Here is an 18846-nt window from a genome sequence, read left to right as displayed (position 1 = left end):
GGGGCCTCTGGGATCCCCACAATTGAGCAATGTCACGCTTGGCTATCATGTATCCCAGAGTCACCCACCGCGTCTGCGGAACCGAGTAGTCAGTCGGCTCCCACACATTCAGCAAGCACCTCCTCGCTTCAGGCAACAGCGCGACACGCGTAACCACTCGCAGGACCTCGTGCACACCACGCCAGAATCGCTCCACCTTTGGGCATTCCCACAGAATATGCAAGAAAGTTGCCAAAGCACCACAGCCACGCTTACACAGTCCATCCTCAGCAAAGCCCATACGTAGAAGCCTTGGCCCCGTCACGTAAACCCGGTGGAGGATCTTAAGCTGGACGAAGCGAAGGCGAGCCGGGATGGCCTTCGGAGAGGCCACCGCGGAAATCCAGTCCTCGTCGTCCAACTCCAGCCCATCGGCAACCCAGGCCTCGCGGAGGCCAGTCAGCAGGCCCGATCGGTCGTTGATCAGTTTTTTATATATAAGGGAGATCGTGCTGTCTGGGACATGGCCATCCAGCACTCTGTCCTCCAGGGGGGGAAGACTCCGGAATGGACGCGACATCCGGGAAGACGGAGCCCAGCGCGTGGCGGACTTGTAAGTACCGAAAGTACTCACTGCCTTGCAACTGAAACTCCGTCTGCAGCGTCTCGAAAGTTTTGAATCCCCCCCTCGTCCAGAGATCTCCCACTGTGCTGATGCCGATCGTGTCCCACTTCTCGAAGCCCTTCGAGGTCCACAGGGAGCCCAACCTCGCGGACGCATATAGCGGTGACGCCCGGGTCAAACGGTCCTTCCACCCCATAGCTGCGTTAGCCGCGTGCCATACACGCACCATGACACGCGTCGGTCCCGTCAGGCGAGGGTCCGGCGCGCCAGAGTAGAGCGCTCGATTGTAGTCGCCACCGGGCAGGAGCGTCTTGTCCATTTCAAATGCCGGGTTCAGGGCGGGCCCGTAAAGGCCATGATTAATCGCAGCTAGCTGGGAGGCCCAGTAATACCATTTAATATCCGGGAGGGCCACCCCCCCCCATCGTACCACGGGAGCGTCAATTTGGCCAAGGCAATACGTGGCCTCCCGTCCCAGAACAGGCGACGCTGCAAACTCTCCACCTCCCGGAAGTAGCGCGCCGGGACCAGGTTCATAGTGTTCTGGAGAGCGTACAGAAAGCGCGGCAACGACATCATCTTAAACAAGGCCGTAGCGGGCCTCCGGGTCCAGGGTAATGTATATACCCAGGTACCGAAACCCCTGGGAGGCAATCTGGATCGGACAGTCCCTTGGAAGGACCGGAGCCTCCCCGGCAAGCACATATACACAGGATTTCGCCCAGTTGATGACGAGGCCTGAGTTGCGACCGAATGAGCGCAAGACATCAACTAAGACGAGCAGTGATTTACGCGGGGAGGCGAGATATAGAAGGATATCATCAGCGTAGAGGGACACACGGTCCTCATGCTCGGGGGTCCAGCGGAGACCGCGAATGGAAGGGTGCCACCGCAGCCACTCCGCCAGGGGCTCCAGGGCCAGTGCAAACAGGAGAGGCGACAGGGGGCAACCCTGTCGTGTGCCCCGTCCCAGTGCGAATGGAGCCGAAACTCGTCCATTCACCACCACCTGCGCCAATGGGCCGGAATACAACAACTTGACCCAGCCGATGAAGCCCGGTCCGAAGCCAAACTTCGCCAGCATCGCCCAAATGTATGGCCACTCGAGCGTATCAAACGCCATGGTGGCGTCCAAGGACGCCAAGATGGCCGGCTCCCGCACGAACGGGACACGCGCGAGCACCCCGTGCAAGCGTCGCAGATTAAGGGCCGTGTTACGATGGGGTATGAAGCCGGACTGGTCTTGGTGGACCAAGTCGCCCACCACGCCGACCAGCCGGTTGGCCAGCACCTTGGCGAGGATTTTGGGCTCCGCGTTCAAGAGCGAGATAGGCCTATAGGATGTGACCCGCTCACGGGGTCTCCCCTCCTTGTGGATCACCACGATCGTAGCCAGACGCTGGTCCGGCGGAAGGGAACCCCGCGAGCGGGCCGCCAGGAACATCGCGCGCAGGTGGGGCGCCAGTACATCCGGTCGCAGCTTATACAGCTCGATAGGGATGCCATTGGGGCCCATGGCCTTGCCAGATGCGACCGAGCGGATAGCAAGGGCAATTTCGTCCGAAGTGGGAGGAGCGTCCAGCGAATCCCTGTCCTCCACTGAAAGGGAGGGCAGCGCGATGTCCCGAAGCAGGGCATGGGAATCCTCCTCCGAGCAGGGAGAGACCGGGGAATACACCTCGCGGAAATAATCCGCGAAGCAGGAGACAATGGCGTCCGGCTCGGTGACACACACCCCATCCATCCTCTCGATCCACGGAACCACACGACTCGCTCTCTCCTTTTTGTCCAACCACGCAATCAATTTACCAGCCTTATCACCCACATCATACAGTCGCCCCTGTTGCTCTCTACTGAGGCCCCTGGCCGCCTCCGTGACGAGGGCCCTATAGGCCGCCTGCTTGAGGTGTAGAACATGCAATGTGGCATCCGTCACCCCGCTCCCCAGGTCACCCTCTAGTTCAGTAAGTTCGGCCTCCACCCGGGTTACCTCCTCCCGCTCGCGCCTCCGGGCATGGGAGATAAAGGAGGGGGCCTCCCCCCTGAGAACTACCTTAAAAGCCTCCCAAAGGGAGATAGCCGAAGGGACAGACCCCACATTCTCCTCAAAGTACCGCTGCAAGGATTTGATCAATTCGGCTCGAATAGTGGGGTCGCGCAGGTACCAGGCATTGATTGGGGCTACCCTGCCCTCCCCCCTCGGGAAGACATCAAAGTGCAACAGTAGTGGGGAGTGATCTGAAATACCCCGCGCCAAATGGCGCACCTCTCCCACTCTCCCAGCATAGGCCGCAGGAACAAGGACATAATCAAGCCGCGAGAGGCTACCATGGGCACCCGAGTGGAAGGTGTATTGCAGCTGCGCGGGATGCTTTAGTCGCCAGCAATCCACCAATCCTAGTGTATCTAAAAGGCCGGACAGCCACGCCTGTGCCCGGGGGAGGTCCCTGGGGGGATGACGATCCATAGACCCAGAAGCCACCGCATTGAAGTCCCCCCCAACTACCAGAAGCCCACCCGGGAGGTCAAGGAGGAGGCGCCCCAGGTCCGCAAACGTGGTAGATTGCAACCCCGGCGGAACGTACACTGATACAAAAACGACCACTCTGCCCTCCATTCTACCCACCAAGACAGTGTAACGTCCCCTCTCATCATGGCGCACCTCATCAATCTCCAGTGGGAGCGAGTTCTTAATCATGATGCCCACCCCCCGCGAGCCCGAGGTGAAGCCCGAATGGGCCACCAAGCGATAGCCTCGCCGATTCATGGCATGAAAGGAATTACCTATAAGGTGTGTCTCCTGCAGGAAGACCACATCTGGTGAAATACGTTTCAGATACTGCAGGACCACACCACGCTTGATCCTATCCCCCAGTCCGTTAACGTTCCATGATAACACAGTCAAATCCCTACCCCCCATCGTACATGGAAGCCATCAGTCGTCCCCCACAGAGCATCTCAAAAACAATACAGTAAAGGGTTCGCCTTGCGGTGCAAACAAACAACACTCCACCCCCGCCCACCCATCCCAACAGAACTCCCCCCTCCCTGCACCCCTGCATGAGCCCAGACAGCCCCCCCAAAGTGCAGTGTGCCTGTCGCCCCATAGATAAAAAACTAACTAGTCCCCCAGAGGAGGAGGGAAAGCCCCCAATGGACCCCGTACGACCTCCATAGGAGGGGAACATACACGATCAGTGAATGGTAACCGGAATGTTGTCCAGAGCAAGGCCTACTATTCACCCCTCAGTTCTGATCCGGCGAGCCCTCCCCGCCAACCGCACCCCCCCCACCCCCCCGGCCCCGATCCCCAGGCAGAGTATCCAACCAGTCCCCAGCCGCCTCGGGACGGTCAAAAAAGTGCGTGCGACCATCCACCTCCACCCTCAGCTTAGCTGGAAAAAGCATTGAGTACTTAAGGTTCAGGTCCCGTAGGCGACGTTTAACTCCGAGAAAACTCAGTCTCTGCTTTTGGACCGTCGGAGTAAAGTCAGGGTAGAAATTCACGTCCATATTATCGAGCTTGACCGGTCCCTGTAGCCTGGATGTCTGCAGGATAGCGTCTCTGTCCCGAAAGTTAAAAATCCGGGCAATGAGAGGCCGCGGCGGGGCTCCGGCCTTAGGTCTTCCTCCGGGGACCCTGTGAGCACGTTCCACCGCAAAAAGTTTACTCAGCCCCCGGGGCTGGAGACGGGTAAGGATCAGGTCTTCCACAAACAAATCTGCCGCCTCCTCCTCCCGTCCCTCCGGCACCCCGACAATGCGAACGTTGTTCCTCCGGGCCCGACCCTCGGCGTCCTCCAATCGACGGTCCATCAGGGCGCTCGCCTGGCCAAGCCGGTGCACCTCCTTTTGAAGGGCCGCCACGTCCGTAGTGAGACTCGAGGTGGTGTGGGCCAGGGAATCGACCCGGTCATTTGTTTTAGACAAGTCGGCTCTCACCAGGCCCACATCCACCAGGGCCGAGTCTATCTTCTGCGCCAGAGTATCAAAGCGCTGGTCCACCGAGGCCTTCATCTCGGCAATGGCGCCCATGACGTCCCGGAGGGTCAGATCCGCGGGCTGAGCAGACACCTCAGTCGGGCCCGCGGGGGATGTACGCTGTGCCTCTGGGGATCCCTTCTGGAGAGTGTAGCGGTCCATGCTGTTTGACTGATGTGCCGGGCCACGGTGGGTCGATTTCACCTTTGCCCGGTCGCCATCTTGCTTTGTGGACATGTCGCACTCCCAAAGTCGTGCCAATCTCCTCGAAAGGGCCGATAGACCAGTTCACGGGTTCCGGGGGGGGGTGACCACTGGACCGCAGGACAACTCACAGCCGGCGGGTCAGCCGGGCACCGGGACAAGGCCACACCACCGCACCCCGCTCCGCAACCCTACCTCGCTTGAGGGCAAGGAGGGCGCAAAAACGAAAGTGAAAGCGCGGGGTACGCGAGTCGCCCAGCCCTGCCCGCCGCTGTTGTTCGCTTTGTCCCCGGATCGCCCCACAACTCCAATCCGGGGGGCCGGCGCGGAGAAGGCCGCAATCTTCGATCGGTGCTCCCACCAGTGTCCGGGGTCCGATTCGAAAACGGAAAACGGGTGCCGCCTCAGCTCGGGTACACAGACACAGTCCCCTCATCAAAGACAGGATATAATCAGGATTAATTCAGGAGGTCGCGGAGGTCCTCGGGAGCTTCGCACCTACGCCATCTTGGTTGAGCGCTAGGCTCCTCCCCCAGTAATACTTTTTTGTAGGCTCTATTAATAGAACAATAGGTGGTCAATTACTCGCACTTTAAATTTAGTTATTTGTGAGTGAATGTGGTTAATGTGCAAGATGCAGATATACGATGTTGATAAAGATTGATACTTAGTTGGTGCTATCAGTATTTTTTCTCCAGCCATTTTGTTGGGAAGAGTGGGTTTTGTCTGAATACATAATAACTACTGGCTTTACTCCGAGGCCAATTATTTATCTGAGCCATCGACTTGATTATTTTATTGTGCTCTTTCTCAACTTCTCCAGCCTTTAAATAAGACATCCCATGAAACTGTGCTTTTTAAAAATCATAATAATAAGTCATTTATAGTGTCCCCGCGCTAGGAAGCAGTTTCAGCTAGAGTGGAAGGAGAACCGGACTAAAACTGATAAAGCCAGGTTTTCAGGCCTTTACGAAAGGTGGATTCCGATCTCTCTGCGCGCAGCGGAGGTAGGAGTTAGTTCCAATTTTTGGTAGCCAAATGAGCGTGCTCCCATCCTTGCCTTTTTTATGTTCGGTATTTTGAGCAGGTGAGCTCCTGTCGATCTTAGCTGTCGACTGGGATTGTAAGGGGTTAGATTTGCTCCGGTGACAATCACAGGGCTTTGAAAAGAATTATCTTATCAATTGGCAGCCAGTGAAGGGAGTCGAGGGCATTCGTCATTGAGGCACGTCTCTGTAGATTAAGGACATGGCGTGCCGCCGCGTTCTGAATTCATTGGCGGCGTTGCAGGTAACATTTTGGAACCTCTAAGTATAGGACATTCCTGTAGTCCAGCTGCGAGGTCCCCAAGGTGTGAACTATAGTTTTCCTTGCTGATATGGGGAGGATGTCTAAGGTTTTCCTTAGCATCTTAAGAGTGCCAAAGCATCTCCCTGATACCTCTAGTGTCTGCCTTGAAGGATAGCTTTGGATCGAGCCCCACTCCAGGATTCTTTACCACTGTTTTAAGTATGGGGACGGGCCCCAACCTCTAGGGCCACCAGGCTGAGCCCCAAATGAGGGAGATTTCCCAATGATCATGACCTCCGTCTTACTACCATTCAATTTGAGGCAGTTGTTTGACATCCATGAGGCCAGATCATTGAGACATGAAGAGAACTGTATCACTAACTCACTAGAGTCCTGAGCAAGGGTCACTACAAAGCTGGATGTCGTCTGCATAAAACACCCTCGAGATCTTGTATTTGCCCATAACATCTGCCAGCGGGCCGATATATTAAAGAGGGTGGGGCTCAAGATAGAGCCCTGTACAACCCCTTGGAGGAGTGGCCAATTTTTGGATCGATAAGGGTGCTGTGCAACCTGGAAACTACGGTCCTCTAAAAAGGACCGCATCCTCTTTTTAGTGCTACCCCGTCCAGTCTGCACACCTGGAGACGCCGAAGTAGTAGTTTGTGGGATACTGTATCGAAGGCGGGACTTGGGTCCAACAGAACTAGGGCAACCGTCTGACTGGCGTCCACCCGACTTCGAATAGACTCTGTTGCAAAGAGGAGTGCTGTTTCAGTTGAGAATGATGCTCTAAAACCTGATTGTGTAGGATGTAGAAGATTGTGTAAGTTGATGTGAGCTACTAATTGTTTAATCACAACCTTCTCTGCGATTTTAAAGACCTGGATAAGTAGAGAGATGGGACGGAGATTGTCCAGCAGCTCAGGGTTAGCAGAGGGTTTTTTAGGTCTCGGCTCGAAGGCTGCACTTGCGCAGTCTCGATCCGACATTTAATGACTTGGAGAAGAGGGGCTTGAACCCGCCCCTCTTCTCCCCTGTTCTCCATTGGCTGGCCTCTTCAATGCTGGCCGGCCATTGGAGAAGAGGTCCTGCCACTCCGATCATGCCCCGTCCTTTTCGGATCGGGGGGCGTGTTTTTTGCAGAAAGTCTAATTATCTTCTCCAGCCAATGGCTGGAGGAGATAACCGCAAAACACGCCCCCGAATCCGAAAAGGACGCTGCGTTTCTCTGAGGCATTTCTGCTCTGCCTCGGAGAAAGGCGGTGGTGTCTTCAGGTGCCCTCGGCTTGTTCCTCTTTACTTGTTTTACTTCCTGGTGGTTTGTGCTTGACTCGTCTAGGCGATAGTTAAAATAAGTAGAGATTTGGAACAACCACTATCGTTGCTCAATTTAAATACAAAGCAAGTCAGGAGCCTGGAAATGTTTACTCGGCTGTAGTGATTCGGAACAACGAGTTTGTTGTTTACCTGCCCGCTCTCCGTCTAGGCACCCGCAGAGATCTGTGTACTTTCTCCACTACACGCCCCGCCCTAGTTGATTGTTGTCCTTTTACGCAAATACACTTGGTATGTGGCCTTTGTTTTCCCCGGGGTTCGCTGGCCGGTGGCCAGGTAGAAGGGAGGAAGCAGGTGCTCGGCATTAGCAGTTCCCGATAAGTGCGCGTGCAGGGACGGCGCGTGGCGAGAAGCACCCATGGGAGCTCGGCTGCGGGGGTCTGGAGCGGAGCGTGCCGCTAGTCAGGTGAGTGGTCGGGAGCAGGTCAATATGAGGGGAAAAGCAGGCGAATTCCATTCCTTTCTCTTACTTTACACGCAACTGCTCTCGCAAAGTGCTCACTTATGGTAGCAACACCGAACTGTCGCAGAGGATGGTGTTTTGTATGCAATGTGCCTTCTTAAACTGAGTTCAATCCGAGAAGACTTTATGGAGGTGTTTAAGAATCTCGGCTTACTATAGGCTAATGCCATCGCTTAATTTGTTCCGGTCTGTTTTATAGGGGGGTTCAGCCCCATATCACGAGGGAACCCGTGTGGGGCTGTTTCTACATTAAGCACCGAAGCACTCTAATACTCGTAGTTTCGTTTTTCACATTAAAAGTATGGGACTGAAACCAGAGCTGGTAAAAAGCTACAATGATGGCATGGGCCAGCTTGGTGTTATGTTTGTTTGTCCAGTACATGTCCTAGGTTCAGAGGTATCCTTTCCGCCTGAATCCTCCATGTTGCATTTCAACGCCCCACCGTCACCTGGCGTGCAATCCGTGCCCCCCGTGTAGCTTTCTTTCTTTCTCACTCTGGTGTGGTCCCTTGCGACTTACCCCTCCCCACCAAGCCCCAAAGTGTTCAAGGGTGTCGTTCACTACGGTTCTTCAAACAGCAGGTCACTCCCCTGCAGCGCTTATCTGTTCAATGACAGACGCTGCTGCTTGCAGGTTTTTCATGGTCCTCTGCTTTGTATTTTATAATAAAACCTGTAAACCAGGAGATGCTATCTTTCAAAAGAGACAATATTTCAAATGAATTGCGTCATACTGGTTGTAAGCGTATGTGCGCGAACAGCAGTCTGTCAGTTGTCTCTGAATTCCGCACCTGGAGTCGAGATTCGTAGTCACAAAGCCCACCCACCAAAATTCCTCACACTTTTAATCTCATTAACAAATTACTCCTAGGTAGGCGGACTCCCCGAAAATGTTTGTGATTTGAGCCTAAGCCGGTCGTGTGCGGTGTGGTGTTGAAACATGTTTTTGGGTGTGCTGGTCAGCTGCTTCACCTGACCAAAACGAGGTGGACTCCTGAAACAATGTGGGAAAGGAGTAAAGCATTTTATTCTAGGCAATATGAAGCTGCATCTCTGCCCACCACCATGTTTAGGTCTGGTTGCTTGTGTTCCTCACCGACGCCAAACACAGACTTGTGGCATAATTTCTCTCCAAGTCCATGCGGAGTCTGTCTCCAGTCCTGAATTGTTCCGCATCAAACCAATCCTTTCAGGTGTTAGTCCAATTAGTTCAATTGAAGTAAAACAACTACAATACCCAGAAGGCTTTAGATTAAGATAGCAAAGTCAGGGTCTGGAAACAGTGTGTGTAATGAAAAAGAGCTAGGCAATCACCCTTGAGGGCTTTGAGTCAACCCACCTCAGCCATTAGTTGGTTTTGGTCAGCTGCCATCAGGAAGTGCTTGAAGAAAGTGTCATTCACATTTTAGATGGTGGTAGAGGAATATTTTAGTCTTACAGTTTGCAGTTGGCTAATAGGTCGCAGTCCGCTGCTTTGAATCAAGAAAAAATATCCCGTTATGGTCTTTTCCGATTTAACCAACACTATGCAGGCAAATGGTGGTTCCATTTTTAAGACTATTCTTCTAAAATAAATCCCATTCTGAATTACGGTAATGCAGGAATAATACTGGGTAAAGCCTCCGATTTTAAAATATATGGTATGGATAAAGGGTACTTTGCCAAGTCTTAGGCCTGCCCAGTGCGTCAGTCTCAAAACAACATTCAGAGGCCCCAGCACTTTAAATGGAAGTTGGCTTAAACTTTTTTTAATTTTTGCTAACTAAAGAGGGGAATGTACGTATAGCTAGGCAGTGTCTGTTAGATTTGGGTACAAGTCAGAGCAACTACGTTTGCAAAATGAGAAAAGCAGTAAAAAGGCTGCTCAAAAATGATACGCTTAACATGTTACAAGAGTTTCTGCATGGTAACCCAGGCTTATTGATAACCAGCATTTACAATGCAACGGTCTCGGCATTGTTAAAGTTAGAGCTATTGGCATTGCTCATGACAATGCCGTTTCTTTAAATGTTTTAAAAACAAAAACAAAAATGTCATGAGCAATGCCAATAGCTCTAACTTTACCAATGCCGAGACCATTGCATTGTAAATGCTTGTTCTTTAAAGGTATCACAATTGCGTGCTTCCATGACCTAGGGACCTCCCCACATTCAAAAGATGCGTCTATTACTTGTTGCATGATGGGTAGTATCAGTTCTATGCCCTCCCTTATTCTGCTAGGTGCCGCTGGATCGGCAGGGGAACCAGATTTTATTTTAAGGCCACTTCCTTGAACTATGTCGTGGGGGGATCGGAATTTACCCAGGGGAGGGAACCCTAGCTCAATAGGTTTCTCATCTTGTCCGATAAGGCCATTACGGGCTTCCACAGGGAAGGAGTTGTATATACTAGATATTTTTTTTGAAGGAATAAATCGCCAATCCGGTTGCACCGCTCCTCAGAGCTGATGGGAGTAATCGGTGTCCTTTCAAGAGATTAAATCTCTTTGAGAGTAGAAAACAGTTTTTGGATGAATTTTTTGCCATTTCCATTTTCTCCTTATAATATACTGTGCGCCTCTTTATTTATTTTTTTGTCGTATTCAGTAATTTTTTTTTTTTTGTTGTCTTAGAACATTTTGACTTTGATACCAGACTGGATCCCCCTCCTCCTGTACTGCCTTCAAATCAGGACTAAAACATTATTTACTCTGACTCAGCTTAATAAACCTTTATCCTGTAATGAATGTCATTTGAACAGTGCTCCCCCTCGTCCTTCCCTTGTAAAGCATATTACTGGCCCAGGACCCATTCGCCATATCCGAGCAGCTCTCATTAATGCCCGTTCTCTCCCGAGCCATTGTTGGGAAATAAGGGAATTTATTACAACTCAGGAGCTTGATATCTTGTTTATAACTGAATCTTGGGGAGATGCCTCCTCGGGCCCGGATTTCTGTTCAGCTACTCCAGAGGGGTTCTGTGTGGTGAGACCGGACAGAACTACGGGGAGAGGAGGTGGCTTAGCCATAATTCATAAAGTTAATCTAAGAGTCAAAACCGTCCCTCTAAGTCGACCAGATTGTGAAGCGTTTTTTTTCGCTATTTCACTCAACCACAATCAGGCCTTCAAAGGGATTTTGTTATATCGCCCCCCCCGGCTCTCACGCGCGCCTTCTTCTGGCCTTGGAAGAATTTGTAGAACTCACTATAAGCCATCCGGATTTCACCATTTTAGGTGACTTCAATTTCCACTTAGAGGACCTTGAGGATAAAGATACTTCCCAACTAACAGCTGATCTACATGTGGCCGGCTTATCACAACTAGTGGATGTTCCCACACATCAAGCAGGACACACGCTAGATGGGCTGTTCACCAACAAGCTCAAGCTTTCCCTATCTTTAGTAAGTCCTGTGGTATGGTCGGACCATTTCGCTGTAATTTTCACCATCCAGGCGAATAATCGCAACCTCTCCAAATCCATGCCCCGCATTTCCATTAGCTCTAGAGCTTGGAAAAACGTGGACCACGTACTTCTTTCCCAGACCCTAGTAGACTCCCGTTATGAGGCTTCCCCTAATCCCAGCGTAACGTCCAGTAGATACCAAGAATGGATTTCTGACGCGGTGAACCTTGTGGTCCCAGCTAAATCTTTTAGTTCAAATAGGATATCACCATCTGCTCCATGGTTCACAGACTATCTTCGCTTACAGCGTCAATACTGCAGGATGTTGGAAAGGCGGTGGCAAACACTATAATCCTGTAGATAGGCAGACCTATAAAGATGCTCTGGCACTATACAAAAAATCCATTATAAAATGTAAAAGTACTTTCTTTCTGGCACAAATTGAATCAGCTCAAAACTCAGCCAAAAAGCTGTTTCAGGTAGTTGACACTCTGTCTAACCCCCCTACAGGCCCTCCGACGGAACCTTCTCAAGATCTATGCAATGCGCTGGCCAGCTTCTTTTCTACTAAGGTCTCTAAGATCTATTCATCATTTTCCCTTCCTATACGTTCCGCCGCCGCTGACTCCCTCTCTCACACGCCCAAGTTCACCAACTTTCTTCCGATCTCATATGAACACATCAGTAGGCTGGTCACTTCCATCAAGTCCGGCTCCCCTTTTGACCCATGTCCCCCTGCGATATTGAATACTCTCGCTGAGGCTATAGTTCCTCCCTTAACGGATCTTTGTAACTCCATTTTCCGTTCAGGCATCTATCCGGAAGTCTGGAAAAAAGGCAGTAATCAAACCTTTACTGAAAACACCTTCTTTAGATCCTACTGACTCAGCTAGCTATAGGCCTATTGCCTGTCTTCCCTTCCCGGCCAAAATATTTGTGTCAGTTATGAACCTGCAATTATCTGAGTTCATTGACCATCACAATCTATTAGATGATACTCAGTTTGGGTTCAGGAAACATCATGGTACAGAAACGGCCTTGGTAAAGGCTTCCGATGAGATTAGGTACATCATGGATCAGGGGGGTGCCGCGATTCTGGTGCTTCTTGATCTATCCGCCGCCTTCGACACGGTCGACCATTCCATCTTGGTCGACCGTGTCGCATCCATGGGGGTAACTCATCGTGCAAAAGAGCTCATTGCCTCGTTTCTGGCCAATCGAACTCAAACGGTGAAACTGGGTAATTTTTATTCACCCACTTTCACTCTTCCTTGCGGGGTCCCTCAGGGATCCTCGCTAAGCCCCACACTATTCAATATATATGTGGCGGATCTGGCGAGGGTTATAAAAGCTCATAGGCTGCGGCTAACCACCTATGCTGATGACACCCAACTGGTGCTGGCTGTTCAGAAAGATGGCCCCGCAGTCGCAGCTAAATTCCAAGAAGGGATGATGGCCATTAGCTCATGGATGGCGGATAACAGTTTAAAATTGAACTCGGATAAGACCGAGGTCCTGACTTTTGGTAGGCCTTCTCCTGAGTGGTCTTCGACCTGGTGGCCCAGCGACATGGGCCCCCCTCCCACTCCAGTAACCAAGGTCAGGAATCTCGGTATTATTTTCGATAATAAATTGACTTTTAAGCATCACGTCAACGCTGTGGCGACATCCTCCTTCTATGTGCTGAGAAAAATCAAGAAGTTGCTGCCATATCTTCGCTCAACTGCAGGAAAAACCTTAGTTACCACCCTTGTTTTTTCAAAAATGGACTATGGCAATGGCCTCTTCCTCAATGCTCAGGAGCAGGTGCTAGCCAAGCTGCAATCAGTACAAAACGCGGCAGCCAGATTACTGCTGGGCGTTCCATTTCGTCATCCTACCTCTGCAGCTATACACCATCTGCATTGGCTGAGCGTAAAGAGTAGGATAAAGTTCAAGGCTTTATGTATCGCCTATAAAGCCATTCATGATTCAGGACCTAAGTTCCTGAAGGACGCTTTCCGAATCTAGGTTCCCAACAGAACTTTACGGTCAGCCTCTACGCACTTGCTCCCGGTGCCACGCACCAGAACTTCTACATGGGGAGACAGACGCTTTTTGGAAGCAATCTCCAGGCTGTGGAATTCCCTCCCATTGGCTATAAAAACTGCTCCCACCCTCATGATGTTCCGCAAGCTCCTAAAGACCTGGTTATTTAATCAGTAATTGCCCCAGATATCTTTTGTCATTGGGAAGTCCAATATGCGCCGAGACTCCCTTGGGTATTCGTGCGCAATAAAAATCTCAAAAACATAAACTTAAACATAAACTCTAGATCTGAATATATGCTTAAATATTCCTTTTAAACAAGGACTTCCTGTAGCATGTTATGTAAAGTAATTTTTATGAAATTCTCTTAATTTACTGTAATGCAGCGTTGCTTTCCTTCATCCCTCCACTGTAAGGCGCTCCAACATTGATTTAGAGAATGTCGGCACTATGGCAATGGCTAACCAAAGCAGTATTTGGTAACCACTGTACCTCAGATTCCAAAAGTTATTCGTTTCTTTAAATGGCTAGGCACCTTTTTCTTTAAACTTCAATGTTGTGTTGCTGGCAGTGATGTCGGCTTTTTTTATTTTTGAGTTATTTACTGCACATGCCAGGTACAGCACAACAAACTGGTACAGACCATTTTCTAATCTCAAGATGTGTGGTTTGACATTAAAGATTGAGCTGTGCTTTGTGCCCCTGTTGCATCAATCCTATGCAGCGTTTTCAGTCTGTTAAAATCAGCAGACCGCCTTTGCTTTCCCTCTTGTGTGAGTGATTGCTAAGCAAAACACATGCACCGTTTTATGATTATAGTGGTTTGGTAGGTTAAAAAATACAAACTTTGTAATTCATACCCAATCATGCTTTTTTTGTCTCGTTAGAATCTCTGATTTGCTGTTATAATGTCAGATAATTTACAAGCTACTCTAGTCCTCGCCTATTGGATTTGCCACTGTTTTTTGTTGATTCTCTCCAGCATCAGCCGAAAAAGGTGCAATGATGGCGGCTGCTAATTTATTGAGTGCACTTTCACCCATGAGGGTATCCTGGTGCTAAGCAGGTGTCTATCTAACCCAGCCTAGGGAAGCATAGAGAAATTGAATAGCCAGGTGTAGGCAAGTAGGATCTGCTTCTTATGGTTAACCCCGCTTTTTGCTTTTTGCTCCCACTGTTTTGACTAGACTGGCTTGGATTCTGCTATTCAGGACCCCAGCCTATCCGCTTTATTCTCTAAATTGACATGCATGTACTTTGGTACAACTCCAGATTGGATACTGGGTGTACCATTATGACTCCCTAGTACATAGCTTTCCAATCTTTTCATGGTGGTGACACACTTTTTACACATTCCTGCTTTAGTGACACGGTAAAGCGAGCGAGCTCAAACCACCTAAGGGGGGTTGAGGGAGGTTCTCTCTCGGAGAAATTTTTTCAAAAATAGTGGGCAAATGGTGCATTTTCAAGCAAATTTGAGAAAGCAGGAAGGTTAATAAAGCAATTGTGAATCTGTTCTGACAAAGACAGCACCTCCACACCTGCAGATCTTCCACTTTATCCTAATTTCTACATTTTACGGAGGCGTACTTCCTCCGCGTACTTCCTCCGCCACTGCCTGCCTACCTACTCACACACATCCCTCTCCCAAACGTCGAGACTAGGCCCACCCTGGCCCATCCAGGTGAATGTGATTCTCCTCTTTGCCAACAATAGCAAATGCAAAAATGTTAATTCCATCTTTCTGCCTTTATTATGCATTGCAAGCTACTGAAGAACCCACCAACAGCAAATGTAGGTGGTGTGGAAAATGTTCATGACCTTGAAGGCAATGTTGTGCAAAAATAGAAGAATTCAAAAATGAAAAAAAGGCAGACTAGAAAGAAAAAGAGAATTTACGCCTTAAATATAGCGCTACATTTTGCATGTGGCCGTTTCTAAGTGCTGTAAAATACAGGCAATATACTTTCCAATGTTTTGGAAGTATGGAAGGGTGAGTCAAACTTGCTGTAATTCTGACTGATGTTTTCAGTCACAGAAAGACACTGCACCAAGAATGTCCTGAGAACCTGACTTCACCCCAAGTTCCTAGTAGTGAGATTTCTCAGTGAAGCAGGATAAAGTGCTATGAATTTTCCTGATTAACCATGGACCAGTCCAGTGAGTGACAGTGACTGAACACGCCTAAACAGCATTATGTACCGTTGAATAGCACATTCTTCTGTCATAGCGCTGCTTTCCAATAAAGTATTATTCTGTGATGTAATTTTCTCTTTGGGCATGTAATGTAATCCAGGCACATTACATCCCTCTTGTTCCCAAATATAAGGAAGCAAAGAGGTATCATGCAGCCTCACTTCAAAGAAACGTCTGGAAACTTGTATTAAGCATAGCTGACTACATGAGCACCAGTTACGTGCTGTGGAACAAAGCGCTCTGATATCTTCGGGTCTAGTTTGCGCTATTCTGCATTGGAAGAAGGGGCATAGCTGGGGCAAGACCACTATGAATTTGAAGAAAGACCTCCTCTCAAAAATAAAAAAAATCTTGGATTGGGTTTTATTCCACATTAGGATCAAGAGAGACAGCAGATGTAGCAGACATAATGCCGAATTGAAGTGGCAAACCGCAACCTGCCTGGACATGAAAATTGATTACCAAAACAATAAAATAGCCAGAGGTACCACAAATCTGTATCAAACTAAAATTGTGCATCAACTTCTGCCTCCTTTTTTATACGACATGGCAAACTTCACAAGTAAAAATAAAATATATGAAAAAATAAAGCATGAACATAGACTTCCATGGCACAACCTAAAAGGCAAGCGTAGGCGCAAGGCGTAAACCACAGTTTTGTGAACTTAATTTAGGTGGCTGCCCCCAAAAAGAGTGCTGCGTGGGGCCGATCGCCTCGCCCACCCCCCTAGCCGCACCACTGTAAAGGTAACTTCAATATACTTTGTAACAATGTTCAATTTTGAAGACCAATCTATAGAAATATGTGACAAGCGCTCTAGCAAAATCCTTTGAGGTGCTTTCACACGAGGTTAAACTAATGTGGTGGTGTTGCCAGATTAATTGGAGACCAAACTCTCACGTCCTGCCTTCTAAATTTAGTGTTGATTTTCTGCGCCCATGTGTTGTGACATCGACGCTCAGCAAACCGAGCATTGCTGAGGATGACAACAAACTGGCCCAACGCATGAAAGAGTCCTGCTGCCAGCCAGGGACTTTTAAAGCTTTGGGGATTGCAGGGTTAATTTCCAATGCAGCACTGCATTTTTTAATGACAAAGAGAATTGTTTTTGTGACAGACCCTTTTTCTTTTTTCACTGCTTCTTCTATATAGAACTTTGCACTGTACTAAAAAGTGACAATCGTTTTTAGCTCTTCGCTGATTGGACGTGGACAGCTAATTGTTTTTACTTAGAAGATTTTGCACTCTTATTTTAAAACCACGTCGTGCTGTATCATGCGGGTGTGCTTGTGTGCTTATTTGCACTTTCTAAAGCAGATACACTGAAAGCAAAATTCCTTCGAGGACTGCTCCAAATCAATAGATGCTCATTTTTGGAATTTAGAGGAGTCGTAATTTCTCCTGTCACCAAACTTTCTGTGGGAAACACCTCAAATGACAGCTGGGGAAAACACAGCACAGCTAGGAAACCATAGATTCCAGGGTTTCAGATTGCCACCTGTGACATTTTCATAATTTCAGTGCGATTTTGAGTGACATTTGATCGTGTATGAGTGACAAGCAAAATGAAGAAATGAAGAGAAGGGAAACATATAAATATCCCAAATTGCAGCCATTTGCACAACGAAAAACTTATTTTCAGCAGTTTAATGTGCAATACGTTACGTCACTTCTTTATGAACTCCTGCATATAAAACAAGTAAACATAGCCATATGTCTATCAGCTACAGTTTACTTACTGACATTGTGGAAATTAGGAATAATTATTTCTAGGTGAACTGAAAAGTTAATTATAGGCATGGTATTGCAGTGCTTTCTTGTCCAACTGAATGTCGCTAACAGTAATATTAGCTGCAGAGAAGGATGAAACTGACAGCCAGCCCTGCTGGACCGCACCGAAGGCAGCTAAACGTGATCGGCAAAATGATGTGAAAACATTAGGATCTTTGAAGCCCCGAGTGATTGACAAACTCACCCCAACTCTGTAGTCTTCTTCATGTCGGGCATTCCCTTCATGAGGTCTGTGTGGGCTGACGGATTAAAGTTCCCCAAACGGCCTTAGCGATATCGCGTGCTCTGACACAACGTTAAAAAATGTGTATTTTGATCGACCTAAGCATTTATTTTGTGTTTTATATAACGGAAATAGAAGTTATGACAAGTACTTGAAGTGAAGTGGCAGGCATTGGGTAGATCATCGTCTGTGCTAGCCAGCTGCTGCAGCGTGGTCTGGCGCGTAGGGGACTTTTCACGAGATGGCCCTGGCAGCTCTGTTAAGTCAAGCAGCTGGCCACCAGTGACCCCAGTGACAATTATCCGCCTTGGTCGGTTCAGCTGAGGCTGCGGCCAACTGTGTTATCTGAAACACAGATAAGAAAGGCAGAAAGGCGCACACTTCATCACCCGTACTTGTGAGAATGTCAAGGCCTCCTTACGCCGTGGCCACAGGATTGTTCTCCGGGCCCGCCGTTTCCTCCTCGTCCCGAAACTGCGCATGTGCCACGCGCACACGCTCGCCTAAGGGTCTCCTCCTTTCTCCACATACATCCGGCGTATGAACGTCAAAGTTCCAGCGTAATCCCGCGACACACCCACCATTACCAGGCGACACAGTACTGTGTCGCGACAGAGTTTGGAAAGCTCTGCCCTAGTATATGGTACACATGTACCCAGGGCATAGGTACCCCTGAGGCCTCCCATGGGCTGAAGCATGTATTAGGCCCCCCCATGAGAGGCCATGCAAAATGGAACCTCCGGTCTGCTACTGCAGCCTGTGTAAGCTGGTGCTTGCACCACTTACGGAAGATATAGGTTCACTATATCTAGATCTATATATATATATATAGATAGATAGATAGATAGATAGATAGATAGATATAGATCCAGAAGGATGCAGAGGGGGCCCTACTCATGTAGGATCACCCTCTCATGTAAAACCTGGCACCCTGTCTTCAGGATTGTTAAAACCTTATCAGTCCCCCCTATAGCAGGCCTTAAGTGTAGTGATATATCTATAGAGATCTAGATCTCTATAGATATATCACTACACTTAAGGCCTGCTATAGGGGGGACTGATAAGGTTTTAACAATCCTGAAGACAGGGAGCCAGGTTTTACATGAGAGGGTGATCCTACATGAGTAGGGCCCCCTCTGCATCCTTCAAAGACCATTCTCTCGGGCTGTACGGGATACTGCCAGAAATATGTGCATTATAACCTCGAGGTAAATACTATCTCAAACGACTGCAACGAAGTATGTCGTGTTTGGTGTCAAACACCATGTAATCATACCTCCACACCAATTACTTGTGTGGGAGGTATGCTTCACCTCCGAACCGAGGTTCTGGGGGTACCTAAGTC

At 49.0% G+C, this 18846-nt stretch overlaps 1 protein-coding gene across 1 annotated transcript in view; it reads left to right on the top strand.

Moving 5' to 3' along the window:
- Positions 1 to 18846, top strand: part of NFKBIZ (NFKB inhibitor zeta) — a 448599-nt gene that overhangs the window by 83217 nt on the left and 346536 nt on the right. The gene's annotated exons all lie outside the window — the stretch shown is intronic.

The sequence above is a fragment of the Triturus cristatus genome, chromosome 8 (assembly GCF_964204655.1).
Source record: "Triturus cristatus chromosome 8, aTriCri1.1, whole genome shotgun sequence".
Classification (NCBI taxonomy): Eukaryota; Metazoa; Chordata; class Amphibia; order Caudata; family Salamandridae; genus Triturus; species Triturus cristatus.
This window is presented reverse-complemented; position numbering and strand designations above follow the sequence as displayed.